The following is an 11,387-nucleotide window of genomic DNA, read 5'->3' as shown; positions in this document are numbered from 1 at the left end:
GCAGCCGACAGGGGCCGCCCGGCCCGTGGGCTCCCGCCCTGCCCCGACCGCGGGCGGAGACGCACGAGCAAATGGGCCGCTTGGGCCGCGGGAGAACACGGGTGCGCGCCGGGTGCCGGGAGAGCGCGGCCGGCGCGGCTCCCCGACCGGCCGGTTCCCGGCGAAGCGAAAAGAGCCCGAGAACCAGGGAAGAGCAGAGAGCCGCGACCGTCGGTGCCGGGGCAGAGAGGCCCAGGCCCGTGGCCAGGCGAGCGGGGAGCTGAATTCTGGGGTGAGCTCGCTCGCAGCGGCGCGGCTGCCCTCCTCTGCCCGCCCGCGGTGCTGGCCTGGGGGTCGGCTCGTCTCACTGCCCGGGAGCGCATCCGAGCCCGGGGTCAGGACCAAGGAGCGCGAAAGGAATTCCGGAGGCGCCCCCCCACCCCCGAGCAGAAAGGCCCGCCGAGCTGCTGGCGGTGGCCGTGCGTTGTGCGAGGTTTCCATGTCCGGCCCCCAGCAGGAAAACGGTTGGCGAGCTAAGGGAACCAGCAGATCGTCGGTAAAGGTCTGCCCAGGACCAGATCTACGGCGCGCGAGACGAGAGGAAGACCTAGCAAGAGAAGAGAACCCCAGGGACCACCCACGGGTGGTCCTATGAGAGATGCTTCAAATGTAGTGCTCCTTGCCCCTGTTTTCCCTCAGCGCTGGGGATGTTGCTACACCTCATGGAAGCCGTTTTGTCTTTGTCAGATTCGCGCGCAGGCAGGCATTCATCATTTATAGGTTTTCATTATTTATCTCATTTCCGTGTGGTGCTTCATCTTTCAGTAAGTCACATGCTTTCCCTTCGAAGAGCCTTTCGGCAAAAGTTTTCTATTTTTTTCTTTCCTTTCAGTTCACTCTCAAACATCAAATATGCATTTATTTCTATACCCTTTAATAAGGTTTTCCATTCTCCTGGTCTCTTGGTAACTTCTTTGACTTTATCAGTTCTATGGGAGTTTGTAAGAACATAACACCCCTCAAAACAACAACAACAAAAAGACCGAGGTGCCTGGGTGGCTCAGTGGGTTAAGCCTCTGCCTTCGGCTCAGGTCATGATCTCCAGGTCCTGGGATGGAGCCCTGCATAGGGCTTTCTGCTCAGCAGGGAGCCTGCTTCCCCTCTCTGTCTGCCTGCCTCTCTGCCTACTTGTGATCTCTCTCTCTCTCTCTCTCTGTCAAACAAATAAAAAGACATATTTCTCATTAGTCCACCACAACAGGATCAAAACTGATTTCGATAGTTAAAATACTTAAAAATAACACTGAATAGATGCATCAGTGGAAGGAGAGTCCATTGGCTTGGGGGTACACCAGCCATGGTTCAGATGATGGCACTGGCCCTTAACCTCACAGAGCCTCAATTTTCTCCTGCGTACAATGGGCATAACAAATGTCTACCTCATACATTTGTTTTAAGGAACAAACAAGCAAATAAGTAAGTGTTGTGGAAATTATAAAGCACTAATCAAATGTAAGGCATGCTGTTAAATTGCTCATTGGAGGGATGTAGATTTCATAATTTTTCTTTTTGAGCACCATTGTTCTAATCATGACAACATTTTTATTTGCCCATACCTCACTGTTCTAGGGTCTTGTCAAAACCAGGAGTGATTCTCTTTCCTCTGCTAGGCCCTGTTAATTTAGTGACTCTTGATAAAACTAGCAAGACAAAAATTTCCACACACAAGAGAACAGCATTGCATTCAAAGAGGATTTTTTTTTCATCCCCTTTCATTGTTTACCTAAGATAATGTCAAATAATACTCAACTAGCATCCATCCCTTTTCAGGCCACTTTTTTTTCCCTCTAGAAGCCCAAATCACTTGAAACCTTGAAGGGAGAGATTGACCCCAGGCATGCTATGGTAACCCTCCAGGGACTGAACTCAGTAACTGCATCCAAGCGACTAAACAACTTGACCCCCTTTAATAGCCTTTCTTGGACAGAGATGAATGACAACATTAGCATCTAGTTACAAACTTCTTTTTCTTATTAGAGCAAAAAGAGGATTTCTTTTCTTCTAAGAGAAATATTAAAAGTAGGATCCACATAGAATTTCCAGGGCAGACAGAGAAATGTCATTAAAATTTGCAGAGCATTAACTGCTTCTGTTTCCTTACCTTGTCACGACACGCCCATGTGATCTCTTGGGGTGCCCGGCCAGAGTGCCGCGGGGCCGCGCTCCACAAGCCACACTGACAGCTCATCCATCCCAACTCTTCATCCGGAAAACGTCCAGGGAGCCCCTCAGTCTGCAAGTCAAATTAGCCATGATCTCTGGAAGGTTCATTATTTAAACCATTTCCCCCCTGAAAATGACAGATTATTCCAGATCCCTTTGTGATATTTTAAAAAATCCTTTTCTAATACCCTCTGGGCCCCCCTCCCCCAATATTAGACTTTCAGGGAAAGAAGCAAACAGGCAAGTGATCTGAAGTTCACGAAACCAGGTTTTTGCCAGCTCCTTCCACAACTGGCCTCTATCCCGCGGTGGCGAGCTCCTGTTGAGGAAAATCCGGCAAAGGGGCCACAGTGTCCCAGTGAAGGAGCGGAAAGAAGGGTGTTGGGTGGGCGCCATGACCGAATCGGTCTGAGTGTCTTCGTGGAACTAATTCTGCTCTGAGAACACTTGCTGGATAAACTGTTTATGTAAATCTCTGCTTTGGATCAAGGAAATGAACCTAGGGATACTAATCTCCCTGTAACTTTCTGGAAATGAAGGAAATGAAGATTTGAACTATGATTCAGTGCATGCCCTTTCCCTTTAAAACCTTCAATACATATCTTTGAATAAATGAGTGGTGAATTGTTAGTGGTTACTCATTGCCTATAAAGTTTAAAAAGTGGCCTTGGAAGATTTCCGTAAACGGAAGCCAATATATATCTCATTCATTCCCTTGTTCAGTGAAGAAGATTGGGTACCTAATAAGGAAGGAACTTCTCTTGGTGGTAGAGATTTAGACGTTGAACAGATACACCACATACTTGGACCTAACTTCTTGGGGCTATATCTGATCTTCCACTATTTATTAGCACTAGGGCTGCCCACCTGCCCACACTTTCTTAATCATAATCTAAGCTTCTGCTACTTTGTCAAGGTTCTTTATCCTTCCCTTGCAGCACCTGTGGGCAATTTGGACTTGTCCCTCAAAAATTAAGTTCGAGTGCGCCTTCTGCTGCAAGCTCCCTCCTAACCACACTCTCTCTCCTCCTCCTCTGGTGTGAAGGACACACTGTCCTCTGAACTCACTGCGAACTCGACCTGCAGCTTTGTTTTCGTATCATCTTCTCTATTACTGTTACTTCAATATTGTCTCCTCTGTCTTGCAGGGAAAGACCTTTTCACCTGTACGTACAGCAGCCAGCCTAGTGAGAGTCGGCACTTAGTAAATAAATAAATGTCAAATAAACAGAGGAACTAATGAAGTCCTTGCGACTTAAGTTGCAGAACTGTTTACACACTTGACAATACATTTCTCAAATCCCCTTAAAGGTATGATTTCATCAACTCAAAAGTCAAATGGGTAATTTGTTCAAGATTACTCAATGCAATGAAAATGTAAAAATGCCCATTAGAAAATAAAAATGTGTTGGACTGCATCTCATTAAAGTATTTGAAGCAGAATCATGTACTATCTCCAGAGAAATAAAATTGGAAGAGTGTGCTTGGAATCGCTGAGTGACACCAGTTCTTTCTAAAATGATTTGAAGATTTGAACTATGAATCTATACTTTCAAGACGTCAACTGAACTCACATCAATCCCCTAATCGTCTCGCTTCTTTGGTTATACATGCAGATCGATCCAATTGAACACATTCTCCATCTACCTGGGCTGCTGAACAATATGAGAATATCCTGCAATCCCATGAACATCTTTTTTTTAAAAATATTTTATTTATTTGAGAAAGAGAGAATGAGCTGCAGAGAAGGGCAGAGGAAGAGGGAGAAGCAGACTACCCCCACCCGAGCAGGGAGCCTGTCATGCGCCAATCCCAGGACCCTGGCATCATGACCTGGGCCACAGACAGATACTTAACCAACTGAGCCACCAAGTTGCCCCTCCCTTGGGACATCTTAAATGTCCCTGATGAGTTCCTTCTCTTATTCCCTCAAGAGTTATTTCCAAACTACTTCTTCTCAAGCTACCTACCAATCTCCATCCCCTCCAATTCCAGCAAGGACAACAGAGCTCTCCTCATGATAATAACAATAATAAACTATATCGACAGCATTTCCCAAGCACTATGCTTACTTGGGCATTTTACCTCAGGGGCATTATTACCTCAGTTCATCTTCACAAGAACACCACTTATTGACATAGATACTATTATCCCCATTCTACAAATTGGGAAACCAAAGCAGACAGAGGTCAAATAACTTACCCAAGATCTCACAGTCCGTAAGTGTAATATCCAGGTCATGAATCTAGGATTTGGACTTCTAACCTGGATATGACAAACTCTAGAGCCATCTGGTACTGGTAAGCCTACACTAGGTTGACTCCCTGTTCTCCTCCTCCCTTGGGACATGGTAAAGGCCGGGAGAGGATTTTTTAATAGCCTGTGTGGCTCTGGCCCCAGGCTAGCTCACGCTGGCCTTTAGAGAACACGCCCCTCTCTGTTCTGTCCGGTTTCCCCGCAGCCAGTGTCAACTAGTCTGTAGGAGGAGAGGCAGTGGGGATCTACGTCTATGAGTTTTATAAACTGCATTGACCTAACCAGCCTCAGCTGAGGTCGTCAGAGCAGAATATAACAGACGCCACAGACTGGGTGACTGAAACGACATTTATTCCTCACAGTTTTGGAGGTTGAGAAGTCCAAGATCAAGGTGCCGGCAAGATCCAATGTCTGGCGAGGGTGGGCCCACCTGCTTCCTGGTTTACAGGTAGCCGACTTCTCCTGACAAGGCAAAGAATAGAAAGGGTCAGCTCTCATATCTCTTTTTATAAGGGCACTTATCCCTTATACAATCCCACTCACAAGATCTCCATCCTTAGGACCTAATCACTTCCCAAAGACTCCATCTCCTAATACTATCACATTAGGGATTCATTTCAACACACGAGTTTTGAGGGACACAAGCATTCAGTCCATAGCACAGCCTTACTGGAAAAAGCAATTGATTTTATACAAAAACAAAACAAAAACATGTCTCCTTTCATTCCATCCCTTTTGATTTCATGTGGGTTTCAGTAAAGTGCCACCGGGGGCCATTGTGACCACCACTTGTCGCCATTAGGCCCACTTGCTTCCCCAACTCCACAGGCACTTGCATCCCTCCTACTAAGCACAGATGTCACCACACCACACTGGGAATGGAGTCGTGCCCTAGCTGATCACTTCTCAAACTTTAATGCACACATGAATCCCCGGAGGATCTTAATAAAATGTAGATGCTTATGCAGTAGGTCTAGGGTGAATCCTGGGAGTCCGCACTTCTAAAAACTCCCGAGTGACACCCACGCTGTTGACCTCCAGCCCCCACTTCTGAGTAGCAAATGCCCTTGATATTTGGCACATGAACTATTGGTTCTTCCTTGGTGATCCTGTGAGTGCTAAGTGATTTTCTTCCCAAATCGGTAAATTACATTCTGCTCTAGAGATTAAAACCTCACAGATATGCAGTTGCCTGTTACCCCCTCTACATGCTACACGCTATGGACGCCAGTTATTAAGCTTCCATGTTTTAAACTTTAATTTTTTGCATAAGTTTGATTTTCCTCACTTATGTCTACTTGTTTCTGAAGTACCAGTAAAATTGTTTTTCTGTTTTGCTACTCACTGACATACTATGGGCAACTTTTCATGCCTACATCCCACCACACTGGCTTCCTAAGGATTCAGAGAAAGGTTTCTCTTCCTGTCCGAGAAAATCCATCTGTGTCCTGACTCCCACCTCTTTCCACCTCACAAGAAACTCATTCAGGCAGTTAGCTTTTTCTTGCTCATCAGCCTCCTTCTGTTTTATATAGTCTCAAATTTCTCTACAGTAATAATGATAGAAATCTTTCATAAAAATACACCACTTAAGTGCTCACTTCAGCAGCACATATACTAAAATTGGAACGATACAGAGAAGATTAGCATGGCCCCTGCACAAGGATGGCACGCAAATTCGTGAAGCGTTCCATATTTTTGTAAAGTGTCAGGATATAAAATCAATGCACAGAAATCAGTTGCATTTCTTTACACCAACAACAAGACAGAAGAAAGAGAAATTAAGGAGTCAATCCCATTTACAACTGCACCCAAAACCGTAAGATACCTAGGAATAAACCTAACCAAAGAGGCAAAGAATCTATACTCAGAAAACTATAAAGTACTCATGAAAGAAATTGAGAAAGACACAAAGAAATGGAAAAATGTTCCATGCTCATGGATTGGAAGAACAAATATTGTGAAAATGTCTATGCTACCTAAAGCATTCTACACATTTAATGCCATCCCTATCAAAGTCCCATCCATTTTTTTTCAAAGAAATGGAACCAATAATCCTAAAATTTATACGGAACCAGAAAAGACCTCGAATAGCCAAAGGAATATTGATAAAGAAAGCTAAAGTTGGTGGTCACAATTCCGGACTTGAAGCTCTATTACAAAGCTGTCATCAACAAGACAGTATGGTACTGGCACAAAAACAGACACATAGGTCAATGGAACAGAATAGAGAGCCCAAAAATAGACCCTCAACTCTACAGTCAACTAATTTTCCACAAAGCATGAAAGAATGTCCAATGGAAAAAAGACAGCTTCTTCAACAAATGGTGTTGGGAAAATTGGACAGCCACATGCAGAAAAATGAAATTGGACCATTTCCTTACACCACACACGAAAATAGACTCAAAATGGATGAAGGACCTCAATGTGAGAAAGGAATCCATCAAAATCCTTGAGGAGAACACAGGCAGCAACCTCTTCGACCTCAGCTGCAGCAACTTCTTCCTAGGAACATCGCAAAAGACAAGGGAAGCAAGGGCAAAAATGAACTATTGCAACTTCATCAAGATCAAAAGCTTTTGCACAGCAAAGGAAACAGTTAACAAAACCAAAAGACAACTGAAAGAATGGGAGAAGATATTTGCAAACGGCATTTCAGATAAAGGGCTAGTATCCAAAATCTATAAAGAGCTTAGCAAACTCAACACTCAAAGAACAAATAATCCAATCAAGAAATAGGCAGAGGACATGAACAAACATTTCTGCAAAGAAGACATCCAGATGGCCAACAGACACATGAAAAAGTGCTCCACATCACTCGGCATCAGGGAAACACAAATCAAAACCACAATGAGATACCACCTCACACCAGTCAGAATGGCTAAAATTAACAAGTCAGGAAACGACAGATGCTGGCGAGGATGCGGAGAAAGGGGAACTCTCCTACAGTGTTGGTGGGAATGCAAGCTGGTGCAACCACTCTGAAAAACAGCATGGAGGTCCCTCAAAAAGTTGAAAATAGAGCTACCCTATGACCCAGCAATTGCACTGCTGGGTATTTACCCTAAAGATATAAACGTAGTGATCCGAAGGGACATGTGCACCCGAATGTTTATAGCAGCAATGTCCACAATAGCCAAACTATGGTAAGAACCTAGATGTCCATCAACAGATGAATGGATAAAGAAGAGGTGGTATAGATATACAATGGAATACTATGCAACCATCAAAAGAAATGAAATCTTGCCATTTGTGAGGATGTGGATGGAACTAGAGGGTATTAGGCTTAGCAAAATAAGTCAATTGGAGAAAGACAACTATCATATGATCTCCCTGATATGAAAAAGTGGAAATGCAACGTGGGGGGCTTTGGGGGTAGGAAGGGAGGGAGACAAACCATAAGAGACTCTAAATCTCACAAAACAAACTGAGGGTTGCGAGAGGGAGGGGGAAGGTAGAGGGTGGTGGGATTATGGACATTGGGGAGGGTATGGGCTATGGTGAGTGCTGTGAAGTGTGTAAACCTGGCGATTCACAGACCTGTACCCCTGGGGCTAATAATACATTATGTGTTTATAAAAAATAATAATAAAAAAAATGTTGAGAAAAAAAAAATACACCACTTAAGGGACGCTTGAGTGGCTCAGTTGTTTGAACGGCTGCCTTCGGCTTGGGTCATGATCCCATCGTCCTGGGATCAAGTCCCACATCTGGCTCCTTGCTCAGTGGGGAGCTTGCTTCTCCCTCTGCCTCTGCCTGCCTGTGCTGACAAATAAATAAAATCTTAAGAAAAAAATACACTACTTAAAAAAATATGGAGGGGACACCTGGGTGGTTCAGTCATTAGGCGTCTGCTTTTGGCTTAGGTCATGATCCCAGGGTCCTGAGATTGAGCCCCACATCAGGCTCCCTGCTCCGTAGGGAGCCTGCTTCTCCCTCTCCCACTCCCCCTGCTTGTGTTCCCTCTCTGTGTCTGTCAAATAAATACATAAAATCTTTAAAAACAAAAAATATGAAGCACAATTTAGCAAAATTTTAATTGCTAAATTTAGGTGAAGGATACACAGGTGTTCATTTTACTATTCTTCCAACTTTTTTCATTATTTGAAAAAAATTTAAAGTTTAGGGTGCAGTTAGATGTAGGAATAATTAACAATTTTTCCTATTTGCAAGTTTCTTCCCAGGACATATTCCAGAATATGACTTCTTAAATCTTAAGTCTTAAATCTCCTCCAGAACCTCTCATTCACTAACTTGCTACAAATCTCCTTCCAAAAAAAAGGTAATTAGGCCATTTTTAAAAAGTCTGCGGCCAATATGATATACAAGCACGTCCTTTCATAGTCTTTTTAGATTATCAAATAATAAATTTTTGAAACATAGTTTTTCTAGCACGAATGCTGGAAATGTCACTTACACTCTCTAGTTTACTTACTCCCTCCTACTATAAACCTGACTTCCTGGCAAATCTAAATTCTCTATCAGATCACCTTAAATTGTTTTCCTATCCACATTTTTAAAAAAAGGAGTGGGGGAGGGCTCTGTGCACTGCCTGCCCTCTTCCTCCTGCCTTATCACACACCCCACCTCCCACAGGTGACAACGAGCGCCTTGAAAAACTGCATTCCAAGTGCACACTGAGCCACTGGCACTCCTGTCCCTGCACTTCACAGTTACCTCCAACTGGGCCACGAGATACGCTGAGAACCAGAGAAGTCAGTCAGCATCTTAAATGCTTTTAGTTTGCCTTCCCCAAGACTGATGTGGCATTTATCCAACATAGATGTTTTAAGTATTTGTGAAATAGCTTATCTAGTTACTTCCTAGGCAAATGCTGCCTAAAATGAAATGCTTTACACACCACGATGTAATTTTATCAGACAGGAGTCCTGTCTAAACCAATCTCAATGGTTATCAACCTAGGGAAATTTTGCTCTCCGAAGGACACGAGGCACAACCTAGAGGCATTTTTAGCTGTTGTAACTGGGGTGGGTGGGTGGTTGAGGTCGGGGACGCTGCTCAACAACCTTATGACGCCCAGAACAGCGCCCCCACTACAAAAAGGTCATCTAACTCAAAATATCAATGCCAAGGCGGAAAAACCCTCTCACAGCTGTAGTTTCTATTTCTTTTAACCTATGGGACCTAAGGGGCACTAGAAGCCAAAGAATCGATTAACCCTATACGGATGCAACTGCCTTTTCTAGCTGCTTTCGTATTTAATGAGTTTTTTGGTTTTTCAAGTATTAAGTTCCCTTGTCTGGAAAACCCAGAGAGCTCAGTATTATTTAAATGGCACAACCACAACAGTGTAGTGCAATAACAATACAGTCAGCTAAGATTAAAAACTGGTCTAAGACTTTAGATATAATAAGTTTTATTCATCTGGTGGTACTTGATGCTCACAGGGCACCGTACAACAAATTTTAAAAATACAATATGAAAAACTTGAACAGCCAAAGAGATCAATTCCATTGGAGGGCCCACAGAAAAACCAACAAAAGCCCACAGAAAAACCCACCCAGTCTCCCCTTAAGAACATTTTCTTCCTGCTTAAGTTTGGCTTTAAGAAACACCAAAAGAAAGTGCGAAAGAAAAGTCTTCTGAAAGATAGTTAAAACTTTACATAGCGTCTTTCACAAGGGTATTTCACAAAATGCTTTCCTTCTTCAATAATAAGCATACAAAATTATCCAAACGTCTATGAGCCTTTATTTGGTCCCATCCTTTTAGGTCATTGCCGTATTTCCCTCACCTGTCTTCAAATTATTTGCATCAGTAAAAGTCATATAAGGCAGTCTCCTTTGTTCCACATCGCCACTACAAAGCAGATGTATTTTCCATAAAGAGCCAGGGCCCAAGCAAACTGAAGTTACCCAAGTACTTGAAGTGAAAATACAACTAAATTTACCCAAGATTGGTTTAAAACAAATTTTGGCTTTGAAGCCTAATCATTTTCCTCAATTCTCAGGATTAGAAATTACTAAGAGTCATTTGACATTAACTATGGGAAAGAGCAAGATACAAAGTTACACGGGGGCTACTATTACAAAAATTTCAAGAATAAAAAGATGATTTGGCCAATTTGTTTTAGCACACACTGACATGTTGTCACAGTTATGTTACACAAGGAACGATAAGGAGTTAAAAATTCCGCCTGAAGAGCCAGCTAATGCTCAGTATTCATTTTGTAAGAGTCAGCCAACTGCAAACAGTCGTGTCAGCCTCCAAAACAGGAGGCCCTAAGTGTTAACAGTTGCAGGAACCAACCTCCTCGTCCCAGTGGACCAGTTTTCCTTACAGCGGCAGAGTCATCCCATGCTGACCCTGCTGCACAATCTCATTTCTCATTAGACTTCACCAAAGTACTAACCGAAGGAGACAACACTACTGTGGGCAGTAAAAGGACTAAAACAAAGAAATTTTTGGTCAGAAAATTAGGAAAAGCTGAAAACGTATTTAAAGTCATTGCCAAAACATAGTAAGTACTGCCTTAATGCTTGGTTCCTCTAGAATTAAATGGTTTCGATTTATGCTTGACACCTACAGATCAATTTACGCAAACCCAGACATTTTAACCACAGTAGGTAATAGGCAACTAGATGTGTCTCCTCTTTTCCACTATACTGCATTTCTTAAGGGCAAGGGGCAGGTCAAAAGCACCTTTGCATCCCCTACACTAAGCACAGTGGCTGGTATACAATAGGTATTCAACAAGTATTTTCTGAATACATTGTTGAGTAGTGGCTTATGACATGGGAAAGAGCCCAAAGATTGTCTTATTCTATTAGCAATACTTAGGTAGAAAGCAGTTTTGAAGTAAGGATACCTTCCCCACCTTCTAACCACTAACTCAAGAGTTAGACAGGACTTGAATCACTTCTCTTAAACATGTTCATAAAGCATTTTGAGAAATCAAGAGATGAAAG

General features: G+C 43.2%; 1 non-coding gene across 1 annotated transcript; it reads left to right on the top strand.

Moving 5' to 3' along the window:
- Window positions 1-6,051: 6,051 nt before the first annotated feature.
- LOC116869251 lies at window positions 6,052-6,158 on the top strand. Its single transcript, XR_004382995.1, has one exon. It is a non-coding gene; the product is annotated as a U6 spliceosomal RNA (small nuclear RNA).
- The last annotated feature ends 5,229 nt before the right edge of the window (window positions 6,159-11,387 follow it).

The sequence above is a fragment of the Lontra canadensis genome, unplaced genomic scaffold, assembly GCF_010015895.1.
Source record: "Lontra canadensis isolate GAN:19392208 unplaced genomic scaffold, GSC_riverotter_1.0 scaffold18, whole genome shotgun sequence".
NCBI classification, from domain to species: Eukaryota; Metazoa; Chordata; class Mammalia; order Carnivora; family Mustelidae; genus Lontra; species Lontra canadensis.
This window is presented reverse-complemented; position numbering and strand designations above follow the sequence as displayed.